Source organism: Tachyglossus aculeatus, assembly GCF_015852505.1.
Source record: "Tachyglossus aculeatus isolate mTacAcu1 chromosome 12 unlocalized genomic scaffold, mTacAcu1.pri SUPER_6_unloc_1, whole genome shotgun sequence".
In the NCBI taxonomy this organism is placed as follows: domain Eukaryota; kingdom Metazoa; phylum Chordata; class Mammalia; order Monotremata; family Tachyglossidae; genus Tachyglossus; species Tachyglossus aculeatus.
Genome location: NW_024044828.1, coordinates 18,917,053 through 18,932,259, shown reverse-complemented (window position 1 = coordinate 18,932,259; position 15,207 = coordinate 18,917,053). Strand labels below are relative to the sequence as shown.

The following is a 15,207-nucleotide window of genomic DNA, read 5'->3' as shown; positions in this document are numbered from 1 at the left end:
GATGATGGTACTTGTTAAGCGCTTACTCCGTGCAAAGCACTGTTCAAAGCGCTGAGGGGATACAAGGTGATCAGGTTGTCCCATGTGGGGCTCACAGTCTTAATCCCCATTTTCCAGATGAGGGAACTGAGGCCCAGAGAAGTGAAGTGACTTCCCAAAGTCACACAGCTGACAATTGGCGGAGCCGGGACTTGAACCCACGACCTCTGACTCCAAAGCCCGGGCTCTTTCCACTGAGCCACGCTGCTTCTCCAAGAAATCAAAGAAATCTCAGATCTCAAAGAAATCGGGCCGCGAGACTGGGACTCGCCAGCCGGGCAGGGGCGATGCCGGATCTGAAAGCATCGGAGCCCTTGCCGCTCCTTTCCCATGCCTCATCCTGCTAAGGGCGGCAGCAATGGGGGGGATCCCGGCGGGATTTTTGAGCAGAGTGAGACCACCGGGCTCAACAGGGAATAGAGAAGCATCATCGTCATCAATCGTATTTATTGAGCGCTTACTGTGTGCAGAGCACTGGACTAAGCGCTTGGGAAGTCCAAGTTGGCAACATATAGAGACAGTCCCTACCCAACAGTGGGCTCACAGTCTAAAAGGGGGAGACGGAGAACAAAACCAAACATACTAACAAAATAAAATAAATAGAATAGATATGCACAAGTAAAATAAATAGAGTAATAAATATGTACAAGCATATACACATATATACAGGTGCTGTGGGGAAGGGAAGGAGGTAAGATGGGGGGGATGGAGAGGGGGGCGAGGGGGAGAGGAAGGAAGGGGCTCAGTCTGGGAAGGCCTCCTGGAGGAGGTGAGTTCTCAGTAGGGCCTTGAAGGGAGGAAGAGAGCTAGCTGGGCGGATGGGCAGAGGGAGGGCATTCCGGGCTTGGGAAGGTACTTGGGAAGCAGGTACTTGGGTACGAGGTACTTGGGAAGCAGTGCGCCCCAGTAGTTAGAGCACGGGCCGGGGATTCGGAAGGATCTGGGATCGAATCTCAGCTCCGCCACCAGCCCGTTGTGTGACCCCGGGCAAGTCACGTAATTTCTCCGCGCCTCACCTGAAGAATGGGAATTAAGACCGTGAGCCCCACGCGGGATCCGGACTGGTTAGCTTGAATCTCTCTCAGGGGGGTTAGTAACGTGTCTGGCGCTCAGTAAGCACTCACTCGACAAATACCCTTGAAAAAAACCCCCAAAACAGGCTGTGGTTTGAGAACGGAGATTCTGGGGGGCTAAACTGGGGCGGGGAGAAATTGAAGATTGAAATTGAAGAGAAATTAACCGGACCTTCTCGACTGTGAGCCCACTGTTGGGTAGGGATCGTCTCTATATGTTGCCAACTTGTACTTCCCAAGCGCTTAGTACAGTGCTCTGCACACAGCAAGCGCTCAATAAATACGATTGAATGAATGAGTGAATGGATGAAGGTGCCTAAAAGGAGCTCATCGGGGCAGCCCACTGAATAAAAGGAGAAGCAGCGTGGCTCGGTGGAAAGAGCCCGGGCTTTGGAGTCGGAGGTCATGGGTTCAAATCCCGGCTCCACCACTTGTCAGCTGTGTGACTCCGGGCAAGTCACTTCACTTCTCTGAGCCTCAGATCTGGAAAATGGGGATGAAGACTGTGAGCCCCCCCCACCGGACAACCTGATCACCTTGTAACTTCCCCAGCGCTTAGATAAAATAATAAATAAATAAAAATAAAAGATAAGGGCCTGAACTAAGGTTACGATTGGCGGAGTGAAGAGGACAGGACAGAGTGCTTCTGGAGAGGAAATGCTAGGACTTGGTGATGGACTGGTGAAGCACATGGGGAGGGAGAGAGATCATTCATTCAACTGTATTTATTGAGCGCTTACTGTGTGCAGAGCACTGTACTAAGCGCTTGAATAGCGCTGGGGAGATACAAGGTGATCAGGCTGTCTCGGGGGGCCGGGCGGGGCCCCTTTTAGACTGTGAGCCCACTGTTGGGTAGGGACTGTCTCTATGTGTTGCCAATTTGTACTTCCCAAGCGCTTAGTACAGTGCTCTGCACATAGTAAGCGCTCAATAAATACGATTGATTGATTGATTGATCCCAAATGAGGCAGGGGTTGAAGCCAACTTCACCATGGCAACCAGGGGAGACACTGAGGATAGTCACAGAAGTAGGTGCCAAAACCCAGTGCCTCTCAATAATAATGATAGCATTTATTAAGCGCTTACTATGTGCAAAGCACTGTTCTAAGCGCTGGGGAGGTTACGAGCTGGTCAGGTTGTCCCACGGGGGGCTCACGGTCTTCATCCCCGTTTTACAGATGAGGGAACCGAGGCCCAGAGAAGTGACTTGCCCAAAGTCACCCAAATGACAGTGGGCGGAGCCAGGATTTGAACCCATGACCTCTGGACTTCAAAGCCCGGGCTCTTTCCACTGAGCCACGCTGCTTCTCTTGCCTTCTTTGGCTCTAAAAAGATGTTTATTGTGTGTGTGTTCTTGTTGACGGAGATTAGGCTCTAGTGGGATTTTCAGGGTGAAGTTATAATTTTCCATCTGGTTTGGTTCATCTTTGTCTCGCACGCATATGCAACTTCCAGCCTTCCAGTAATTTTAGTGCCAGAAACGTGGCCCCCAGAGAGGTTAAGCAGCGTGGCTCAGTGGAAAGAGCCCGGGCTTTGGAGTCAGAGGTCATGGGTTCAAGTCCCGGCTCCACCACTTAGCTGTGTGACTTTGGGCAAGTCACTTCACTTCTCTGTGCCTCAGTTACCTCATCTGTAAAATGGGGATTAAAATTGTGAACCCCCCCGTGATCACCTTGTAACCTCCCCAGCGCTTAGAACAGTGCTTTGTACATAGTAAGCGCTTAATAAATGCCTTTATTATTATTATTATTATGGGTTCAAGTCCCGGCTCCACCACTTATCAGCTGTGTGACTTTGGGCAAGTCACTTCACTTCTCTGGGCCTCAGTTACCTCATCTGTAAAATGGGGATTAAAGTTGTGAACCCCCCGTGATCACCTTGTAACCTCCCCAGCGCTTAGAACAGTGCTTTGTACATAGTAAGCGCTTAATATATGCCATCATTATTATTATTATTGGTTCAAGTCCCGGCTCCACCACTTATCAGCTGTGTGACTTTGGGCAAGTCACTTCACTTCTCTGGGCCTCAGTGACCTCATCTGTAAAATGGGGGTGAAGACTGTGAGCCCCCCGGGGGACAACCGGATCACCTTGTAACCTCCCCAGCGCTTAGAACAGTGCCGTGCACATAGTAAGCGCTTAATAAATGCCATCATCATTATTATAATTATGTTCTAAGCACTGGGGTAGATAGAAGCTAATCAGGTTGGACACAATCTCTGTCCCACATGGGGCTCCCAATCTCAATTCCCATTTTACAGATGAGGTAACTGAGGCCCAGAGAAGTGAAGTCACCTAACCAAGATCACAAAACTGACATAGTGGAGCAAGGATCAGAACCCCAGGCCCATGATCTAATGACTAGGCCACACTGCTTTTAGACTGTGAGCCCACTGTGGGTAGGGACTGTCTCTCTATGTTGCCAACTTGTACTTCCCAAGCGCTTAGTACAGTGCTCTGCACACAGTAAGCGCTCAATAAATAGGATTGATTCTCTGATTACTAATTACCAACTATCCTGTCTCTGCCAATAATGAGAATCAGATGTGGCCTAGCAGAAGGGCACAGGATTAGGAGTCAGGAGACCCGAGTTGTAATCCCAGCTGCACTTCTTGCGTGCTGTGTGACCTTGGGCCAGTCACGACCTCTCTGTGCTTCAATCGCCTCATCTGTAAAATGGGGAAAAGGTAACTGTCCTCTCTCTCTCCCTTAAACCATGAGTCCTTGGTGGGTAAGGGACTGTGTCTGACCTGGGCTTTGGAGTCAGAGGTCATGGGTTCAAATCCCGGCTCCGCCAATTGTCAGCTGGGTGACTTTGGACAAGCCACTTAACTTCTCTGGGCCTGTTACCTCATCTGTAAAATGGGGAAAAGATAACTGTCCCCTCTCTCTCTTTCCCTTAAACCATGAGCCCTTGGTGGGTAAGGGACTGTGTCTGACCTGGGCTTTGGAGTCAGAGGTCACGGGTTCAAATCCCAGCTCCGCCAATTGTCAGCTGGGTGACTTTGGGCAAGGCACTTAACTTCTCTGTGCCTCAGTTACCTCATCTGTAAAATGGGGATGAAGACTGTGAGCCCCCCATGGGACAACCTGATCACCTTGTAACCTCCCCCGCACTTAGAACAGTGTTTTGCACATAGTAAGCGCTTAATAAATGCCATCCTTACTATTACCTTGCATCCACTGCTTACTACAGGGCTTTGGCATATAGTAAATTCTGCACACCAATGTTATTGTTGCTATTAAGGAAAGCATTTCTTAAGACCTTACTCTGGACCATGTACTGTGCTAAATGCTGAAGGAAGTGCTTCACCAACTGTGGAGCCTTGTACTAAGCGCTTAGTACAGTGCTCTGCACACAGTAAGCGCTCAATAAATACGACTGAATGAATGAAAGTAGACACAAAACTAAGAGCTAATCCCAGCTCTACCACTTAATAATAATAGCTCGTTGTTGGGTAGGGACCGCCTCTATATGTCGCCCTCCCCATAGATTGTGATTCCCACATGGGTTGTGTCTGATTATATATTTTTTTAAATGGCATTTGTTAAGAGCTTCCTGTGTGCCGGGCACTGTACTAAGCGATGGGGTAAATACAGGCTAATGAGGTTGGACGTAATCCACGTCCCACCTGGGGCTCGCAGCCTTAATCCCCATTTTACAGGTGGAGGAACTGAGGCCCAGAGAAGTGAAGTGACTTGCCCAAGAGAAGTAGCGTGGCTCAGTGGCGAGAGCCCGGGCTTGGGAGTCAGCGGCCGCGGGTTCTAATCCCGGCCCTGTCATTTATCAGCTGTGTGACTCTGGGCAAGTCACTTCACTTCTCTGGGCCTCAGTTCCCTCATCTGGAAAATGGGGATGAAGACTGGGAGCCCCCCGTGGGACAACCTGATCATCCTGTTGCCCTCCCAGCGCTTAGAACAGTGCTTCGCACATAGTAAGGGCTTAACAAATGCCATTATTATGATTACTCTCAGGGGCTACACAAACGTGCTAGAGGCTCAGAGCCATGAAGTCCTAGTCCAAGGGGTGAGAGAGGGGAACCGGCATCTCCGTTCCTCGCAAACAGCGAGGCCAAATGGTAACGGGTATTTGTTAAGCGCTTACTATTTGCCAGCCACTACACTTAAATGGGGATTTAAGACTGTGAACCCCCCGGGGGACAACTCTGTATGTACCTCAGCGCTTAGAACAGTGCTTGTCCCCTAGTAAGTGCTTAACAAATACCATCATCATCATTATTATTATTCTCTGAGCCTCAGTGACCTCATCTGTAAAATGGGGATGAAGCCTGGGAGCCCCACGGGGGGCAGCCTGATCACCTTGTACCACCCCCAGCACTCAGAACAGCGCTCTGCACGTAGTAAGCGCTTAACAGATACCACCATCATTATTATTATTCTCTGAGCCTTAGTGACCTCAACTACAAAATGGGGATTTAAGACTGTGAGCCCCCCGGGGGACAACTCTGTATCCACCTCAGCGCTTAGAACAGTGCTGGTCTCCTAGTAAGCGCTTAACAAATACCATCATCACTATTATTATTATTCTCTGAGCCTCAGTTCCCTCATCTGTAAAATGGGGATGAAGCCTGGGAGCCCCACGTAGGACAACCTGATGCCTTTGTATCTACCTCAGCGCTTAGAACAGTGCTTCACACGTAGTAAGCGCTTAACAGATACCATTATCATTATTATTCTCTGAACCTCAGGGACCTCATCTGTAAAATGGGGATTTAAGACTGTGAGCCCCCCGGGGGACAACTTTGTATCTACCTCAGCGCTTAGAACAGTGCTTCGCACACAGTAAGTGTTTAACAGATACCATCATCACTATAATTATTACTCTCTGAGCCTCAGTTCCCTCATCTGTAAAATGGGAATGAAGCCTGGGAGCCCCACGCGGGACAACCTGATGACTTTTGTAGCTACCTCAGCGCTTAGAACAGCGCTTCACACATAGTAATCGCTTAACAGATACCACCATCATTATTATTCTCTGAACCTCAGTGACCTCATCTGTAAAATGGGGATTTAAGATTGTGAGGGCCCCCCCCGCCCCCCGCCGGGGGGACAACTTCGTATCTACCGCAGCGCTTTGAACAGTGCTTCGTGCATAGTAAGCGCTTAACAGGTACCATCATCATCATTATTATTATTCTCTGAGCCTCAGTTCCCTCATCTGTAAAATGGGAATTTAAGACTGTGAGCCCCCCGGGGGACAACTCTGTATTTACCTCAGCGCTTGGAACAGTGCTTGTCCCCTAGTAGGTGCTTATCAAATACCATCATCACTATTATTATTATTCTCTGAGTCTCAGTCCCCTCCTCTGTAAAATGAGGATGAAGCCTGGGAGCCCCACGTGGGACAACCTGATGACTTTTGTAGCTACCTCAGCGCTTAGAACAGCGCTTCGCACATAGTAAGCGCTTAACAGATACCACCATCATTATTATTCTCTGAGCCTCAGTGACCTCAACTGTAAAATGGGGATTTAAGACAGTGAGCCCTCCGTGGGACAACTCTGTATCTACCTCAGCGCTTAGAACAGTGCTTCGCGCACACAGTAAGCGCCTAACAGATACCACCATCATTATTATTAGTCTCTGAGCCTCAGTGACCTCATCTGTAAAATGAGGATGAAGCCTGTGAGCCCCACGTGGGACAACATGACTGTATCTACCTCAGCGCTTAGAACAGCGCTTCGCACATAGTAAGCTCTTAACAGATACCACCATCATTATTATTATTCTCTGAACCTCAGTGACCTCAACTGTAAAATGGGGGTTTAAGACAGTGAGCCCTCCGTGGGACAACTCTGTATCTACCTCAGCGCTTAGAACAGTGCTTCGCGCACACAGTAAGCGCTTAACTGATACCACCATCATTATTATTAGTCTCTGAGCCTCAGTGACCTCATCTGTAAAATGAGGATGAAGCCTGTGAGCCCCACGTGGGACAACCTGACTGTATCTACCTCAGCGCTTAGAACAGCGCTTCACACATAGTAAGCGCTTAACAGATACCACCATCATTATTATTATTCTCTGAGCCTCAGTGACCTCATCTGTAAAATGGGGATTTAAGACTGTGAGCCACCCCGGGGACAACTTTGTATCTACCTTGTATCTACTTTGAAGCAGCTGTGGCTTAGTGGAAAGATCATGGGCTTTGGAGTCAGAGGTCATGGGTTCGAATCCCAGCTCTGCCACTTGTCAGCTGTGTGACTTTGGGCAAGTTACTTAACTTCTCTGGGCCTCAGTTCCCTCATCTGTAAAATGGGGACTAAGACTGTGAGCCCCATGTGGGACAACCTGATAACCTTGCATCTTCCCCAGCGCTTAGAACAGTGCTTTGCACATACTAAGCGCTTAACAAATACCATTATTATCATTATTATTATTATTATTACCTCAGCACTTAGAACAGTGCTTAGCACATAGTAAGCGCTTAATGGATACCATCATGATTATGATTATTCTCTGAGCCTCAGTTCCCTCATCTGTACAATGGGGATTTAAGACTGTGAGCCCCCCCGGGGGGACAACTTTGTATCTACCTCAGCGCTTAGAACAGTGCTTGGCACATAGTAAGCGCTTAACATATACCATCATCATTATGATTATTCTCCGAGCCTCAGTTCCCTCATCTGTACAATGGGGATTTAAGACTGTGAGCCCCACGTGGGACAGCCTGATGACTCTGTATCTACCTCAGCGCTTAGAACAGCGCTTCGCACATAGTAAGCGCTTAACAGATACCACCATCATTATTATTATTCTCTGCGCCTCAGTGACCTCATCTGTAAAATGGGGATTTAAGACTGTGAGCCCCCCCCCAGGGGACAACTTTGTATCTACCTCGGCGCTTAGAACAGTGCTTGGCACATAGTAAGCGCTTCGTGGCTCAATGGAAACAGCATGGGCTTTGGAGTCAGAGGCCATGGGTTCAAATCCCAGCTCCGCCACTTGTCAGCTGTGTGACTTTGGGCAAGTCACCTAACTTCTCTGGGCCTCGGTTCCCTCAACTGTAAAATGGGGATTAAGACTGTGAGCCCCACATGGGGCAACCTGATCACCTTGTAACCTCCCCAGCGCTTAGAACAGTGCTCTGCACATAGTAAGCGCTTAATAAACGCCAGTAAAAAAACAAAAAACAGATACCATCATCATTATTATTACTCTCCAGGCCTCAGTTCCCTCATCTGTACAATGGGGATTTAAGACTGTGAGCCCCACGTGGGACAGCCTGATGACTGTGTAACTACCTCAGCGGTTAGAACAGTGCTTCGCACATAGTAAGCGCTGACCAAACGCCATCATGATCCTGCTCCTCCTCCCTAGGGGTCAAAGGTCACGCTGGTCCCCCGACAGTTTGTGGGGGGAAGGGGCCGTTCTTCTTCGTCTTCTCCAGCCCCGGGCCGCAGGACTCACACTCAGGTCGGCTCCCCTCACTCCATCGGACCACGGGGCTGCGGGGGAGACGCCTCTTCTTCCTCCTCCTCCTCCCGCCTCAGCCCCAACCGTCGTCGCCTCAGCCTCCCCAGACCCGGGCCTCGCGCCCGCCCGCCCACCCGGCGGGCGCAGTGCGCAGGCGCAGGAGCCGTGGCGGGGAGCGCGCTGCTCCCCGCCCACCACGCCCCGCGCACGCGCACTGCTTCTCCCGCCCACCACCCCCGCGCACGCGCACTGCTTCTCCCCCACCATCCCCGCGCACGCGCACTGCTTCCCCCCATCCCCGCGCACGCGCGTTGCTTCTCCCCCTCCCCACCTCCCGTTTTTCAATAAGGAAACTTTATTTAAAAGCCCCGAACGTGAACAACGACAGGCGCTGGGAAGGGCGGCAGAGGAAAGCGACGACGGGTCCTCCTCTTATACTGTGATCACCCTATCATCATTCCACTATTATTATTAGCCCATCCTGTTATTCCATTATTAGTCATTATTATTAATAATAATATTAATAATAATAATAATTAATATTAATTATTATTATTATTAATAATGGCGTTTGTTAAGCACTTACTATGCGCAAAGCACTGTTCTAAGCGCTTATAATATAATAGTATAATTTGAACAACTTCAAGACCAGCTCCAGGTGGCAATCTTTAAAGCGGCGCTGTTGGCAAAAATACATAATAATAATGATGATGGCATTTATTAAGCGCTTACTCTGTGCAAAGCACTGTTCTAAGCGCTGGGGGGATATACAAGGCGATCAGGTTGTCCCACGTGGAACTCACAGTAATAATCCCCATTTTCCAGATGAGGGAACTGAGGCACGGAGAAGTGGCTTACCCAAGGTCACACAGCTGACAAGTGGCGGAGCTGGGATTCGAACCCATGACCTCTGACTCCCTAACTCGTGCTCTTTCCACTGAGCCACGCTGCTTATTATTAGTGATAATAGTGATTATTGTGAGAATTGTTATAATCATTCTATTATGCTATCCTATTATATAATGATTGTAATTGTTATAATTCCATGATCACGTAATAATTAGCGTTAGAATGGTTATAATCATTCTATTATTATATCATGATTGTAATTGCTATAATAATTCCATTATCATATAATAGCGTTAGAATTGTAATAATCTCTATTATTCTAATCCTATTATTATATAATGATTGTAATTGCTATAAGAATTCCATTATCATATAATAATTAGCATTAGAATGGTTGTAATCATTCTATTAGTCTATCCTATTATATAATGATTGTGATTGTTATAATAATTCCATTATCATATAATAATTGGCGTTAGAATGGTTATAATCATTCTATTATTCTATCCTATTATTATATGATTGTCATCGTTTTAATAATTTCATTATAATAATTAGCGTTAGAATTGTTATAAGCATTCTATTCTTCTATCCTATTATTATATAATGATTGTAATTGCTATAAGAATTCCATTATCATATATTAGCGTTAGAATGGTTATAATCATTCTATTATTCTATCCTATTATTATATAATGATTGTAATTGTTATGACAATGCCATTATCATATTATAATTACCATTTGAATTGTTATAATTATTCTATTCTTCTCTCCTTCTATTATTATATAATGGTTAGAATTGTTATAATAATCCATTATCATAATAATTATCATAATTGTTATCATTCTATTATTCTATCCTTCTATTATTATATAATGGTTAGAATTGTTCTAAGAATTCCATTATCATATAATACTTAGCATTCGAATTGTTATAATAATTCTATTATTCTATCTTTTATTATCATACAATAGCATAATTCTTATAAGAATTCCATTATCATATAATAATTATCATTAGAATTGTTATAATAATTCTATTATTCTATCCTTCTATTATTACATAATGGTTAGAATTATGAGGAGAGGACGAAGTGCGCAGGCGCAGAGGGCTTTCCACCGTCCCGATCGGTGATTGGCTACCGTCCCAGGGGCCGATCCTGGAAGGGAGGGTCGGTGCGGACGAAGTGCGCAGGCGCAGTGGGCTTTAAACCGGCCCGACCATTGATTGGCTGGCATTCCGGAGGCAGGGCCGAAGGAGAGGATGAAGTGCGCAGGCGCGGGGGGCTTTAAACCGTCCCGACCATTGATTGGCTACCGTCCCGGAGGCAGGTCCTGGAAGGGAGGGTCGGTGCGGACGAAGTGCGCAGGCGCGGGGGCTTTAAACGCTGTGATGTCACCCCGCCTTACCTCCTTCCCCTCCCCATTCATTCATTCATTCATTTTTATTGAACGCTTACTGTGTGCAGAGCACTGGACTAAGCGCTTGGGAAATCCAAGTTGGCAACGTATAGAGACGGTCCCTACCCAACAGCGGGCTCACAGTCTAGAAGGGGGAGACAGACAACAAGACAGAACATATTAACGGAATAAATATGTACAAATAGAGTAATAAATACGTACAAACATATATACATATATACAGGTGCTGTAATAAATAGAGTAATAAATACGTACAAACATAACAACAACTCTCTCCTCGACCCCCTCCAGTCTGGCTTCCGTCCCCTTCATTCCACGGAAACTGCGCTCTCAAAGGTCACCAATGACCTCCTGCTTGCCAAATCCAACGGCTCATACTCTGTCCTAATCCTCCTCGACCTCTCAGCTGCCTTTGACACTGTGGACCACCCCCTTCTCCTCAACACGTTATCTGACCTTGGCTTCACAGACTCCGTCCTCTCCTGGTTCTCCTCTTATCTCTCCGGTCGTTCTTTCTCAGTCTCTTTTGCAGGCTCCTCCTCCCCCTCCCATCCTCTTACTGTGGGAGTTCCCCAAGGTTCAGTGCTTGGTCCCCTTCTGTTCTCAATCTACACTCACTCCCTTGGTGACCTCATTCGCTCCCACGGCTTCAACTATCACCTCTACGCTGATGACACCCAGATCTACATCTCTGCCCCTGCTCTCTCCCCCTCCCTCCAGGCTCGCATCTCCTCCTGCCTTCAGGACATCTCCATCTGGATGTCCGCCCGCCACCTAAAGCTCAACATGTCGAAGACTGAGCTCCTTGTCTTCCCTCCCAAACCTTGTCCTCTCCCTGACTTTCCCATCTCTGTTGACGGCACTACCATCCTTCCCGTCTCACAAGCCCGCAACCTTGGTGTCATCCTCGACTCCGCTCTCTCATTCACCCCTCACATCCAAGCCGTCACCAAAACCTGCCGGTCTCAGCTCCGCAACATTGCCAAGATCCGCCCTTTCCTCTCCATCCAAACCGCTACCCTGCTAATTCAAGCTCTCATCCTATCCCGTCTGGACTACTGCACTAGCCTTCTCTCTGATCTCCCATCCTCGTGTCTCTCTCCACTTCAATCCATACTTCATGCTGCTGCCCGGATTATCTTTGTCCAGAAACGCTCTGGACATATCACTCCCCTCCTCAAAAACCTCCAATGGCTACCGATCAATCTGCGCATCAGGCAGAAACTCCTCACCCTGGGCTTCAAGGCTCTCCATCACCTCGCCCCCTCCGACCTCACCTCCCTTCTCTCCTTCTACTGCCCAGCCCGCACCCTCCGCTCCTCCACCACTAATCTCCTCACTGTACCTCGCTCTCGCCTGTCCCGCCATCGACCCCCGGCCCACGTCATCCCCCGGGCCTGGAATGCCCTCCCTCTGCCCATCCGCCAAGCTAGCTCTCTTCCTCCCTTCAAGGCCCTCCTGAGAGCTCACCTCCTCCAGGAGGCCTTCCCAGATTGAGCCCCTTCTTTCCTCTCCCCCTCGTCCCCCTCTCCATCCCCCCGCCTTACCGCCTTCCCCTCCCCACAGCACCTGTATATATGTATATATGGTTGTACATATTTATTACTCTGTTTATTTATTTATTTATTTATTTTACTTGTACATTTCTATCCTACTTATTTTATTTTGTTGGTATGTTTGGTTCTGTTCTCTGTCTCCCCCTTTTAGACTGTGAGCCCACTATCGGGTAGGGACTGTCTCTATGTGATGCCAATTTGTACTTCCCAAGCGCTTAGTACAGTGCTCTGCACATAGTAAGCGCTCAATAAATACGATTGATTGATTGATTGATTGATATACATGTATGCAGGTGCTGCAATAAATAGAGTAATAAATACGTCCAAACATATATACAGGTGCTGTGGGGAGGGGTTATGTTTGTACGTATTTATATGTACAAATGAAATAGAGTAATAAATACGTACAAACATATATATATATAGGTGCTGTAATAGAGTAATAAATACGTACAAACATATAGACATGTATACAGGTGCTGTGGGGAGGGGTTATGTTTGTACGTATTTATATGTACAAATAAAATAAGTAGAGTAATAAATACGTACAAACATATATATATGTATATATATATATATACAAGTGCTGTGGGGAGGGGTTATGTTTGTACGTATTTATTGCTCTATTTTATTTGTACATATTTATTCTATTGATTTTATTCTGTTAATATGTTCTGTCTTGTTGTCCGTCTCCCCCTTCTAGACTGTGAGCCCAATGTTGGGTAGGGACCGTCTGTATACGTTGCCAACTTGTACTTCCCAAGCGCTTAGTCCAGTGCTCTGCACACAGTAAGCGCTCAATAAATATGAATGAATGAATGAATGAATGAATGAATGAATGAATGAATGAATGAATGAATGAATGAATGAATGAATGAATGAATGAATGAATGAATGAAAGTGCGCAGGCGCGGGGAGCTTTCGGAAGGACGGGTCGTCGTGGGTGAAGTGCGCAGGCGCGGGGAGGGGGTGTCGGTTTTTGTGCGCAGGCGCAGGGAGCTTTCGGAAGGGCGGGGTCGTCGCGGACGAAGTGCGCAGGCGCGGGGAAGGGGGGGTTGGCTTTTGTGCGCAGGCGTGGGGAGCTTTCGGAAGGGCGGGGTCGTCACGGACGAAGTGCGCAGGCGCGGGGTTGGTTTTGTTGCGCAGGCGCGGGGGGCTCCGCCGACGGCCTGACGGAGCCGGTGAGTTTCCGGTCGGTGTCAGGGTGAGGGGGAGGGCATCACCTCACCTCCTCCAGGAGGTCCTCCCACTCTGAGCCCCCCTCATTATAATACTAATGAGGGCATTTATTAAGCGCTTACTATGTGCCAAGCACTGTACTAAGCGCTGGGGAGGTTACAAGGTGATTAGGTTGCCTCACAGGGGGCTCACAGTCTTCATCCCCATTTTATAGATGAGGGAACTGAGGCCCAGAGAATAATAATAATAATAATGATGGCATTTATTAAGCGCTTACTATGTGCAAAGCACTGTTCTAAGCGCTGGGGAGGTTACAAGGTGATCAGGTTGTCCCATGGGGGGCCCACAATCTTAATCCCCATTTTACAGATGAGGTCACTGAGGCCCAGAGAATAATAATAATAATAATGGCATTTATTAAGCGCTTACTGTGTGCAAAGCACTGTGCTAAGCTCTGGGGAGGTTACGAGGTGGTCAGGTTGTACCATGGGGGGCTCACAATCTTAATTCCCATTTTACAGATGAGGGAACTGAGGCCTAGAGAATAATAATAATAATAATAATAATAATGGCATTTATTAAGCAATTACTGTGTGCAAAGCACTGTTTTAAGCGCTGGGGAGGTTACAAGGTGATCAGGTTGTACTATAGGGAGCTCACAATCTTAATCCCCATTTTACAGTTGAGGGAACTGAGGCCCAGAGAATAATAATGATGACATTTATTAAGCGCTTACTATGTGCAAAGCGCTGTTCTAAGCGCTGGGGAGGTTACAAGGTGATCAGGTTGTACCATGGGGGGGCTCACAGTCTTAATCCCCATTTTACAGATGAGGGAACCGAGGCCCAGAGAAGAATAATAATGATAGTATTTATTAAGTGCTTACTGTGTGCAAAGCACTGTTCTAAGCGCTGGGGAGGTTACCAGGTGATCTGAGCCCGGGCTTTGGAGTCAGAGGTCATTCATTCAATCGTATTTATTGAGCACTTACTGTGTGCAGAGCACTGTACTAAGCGCTTGGGAAGTACAAGTTGGCAACATATAGAGATGGTCCCTGCCCAACAGCGGGCTCACAGTCTAAAAGGGGGAGACAGAGAACAAAACCAAACATACTAACAAAATAAAATAAATAGAATAGATATGTACAAGTAAAATAAATAAATAGAGTAATATATATGTACAAACATATACACATCTATACAGGTGCTGTGGGGAAGGGAAGGAGGTAAGATGGGGGGATGGAGAGGGGGACGAGGGGGTGAGGAAGGATAGGGAATAAATAGAGTAACAAATCCGTACAAACATATACGTATATACAGGTGCTGTGGGGAGGGGAAAGAGGTAAGGCAGGGGGGATGGGGAGGGGAAGGAGGGGGAGCTCTCAATAGGGCTTTGAAGGGAGGGTTATTGAGCGCTTACTGTGTGCAGAGCACTGTACTAAGCGCTGGCGAAGTCCAAGTTTGCAACATTTAGAGACGGTCCCCACCCAACAGTGGGCTCACAGTCTAGAGTGTGAGAAGCAGCGTGGCTCAGTGGAAAGAGCCCGGGCTTTGGAGTCAGAGGGCAGGGGTTCAAATCCCGCCTCCGCCAACTGTCAGCTGGGTGACTCTGGGCAAGTCACTTGACTTCTCTGGGCCTCAGTTCCCTCATC

At 47.6% G+C, this 15,207-nt stretch overlaps 1 protein-coding gene across 1 annotated transcript in view; it reads right to left on the bottom strand.

The window, feature by feature from the left end:
- ZNF106 (zinc finger protein 106) overlaps positions 1 to 8,618 on the bottom strand; it is a 47,269-nt gene extending 38,651 nt beyond the window's left edge. The window contains 1 exon segment of the mRNA XM_038740981.1: positions 8,543 to 8,618. The gene's annotated coding sequence lies outside the window, so the exon portion shown is untranslated.
- Positions 8,619 to 15,207: the final 6,589 nt, after the last annotated feature.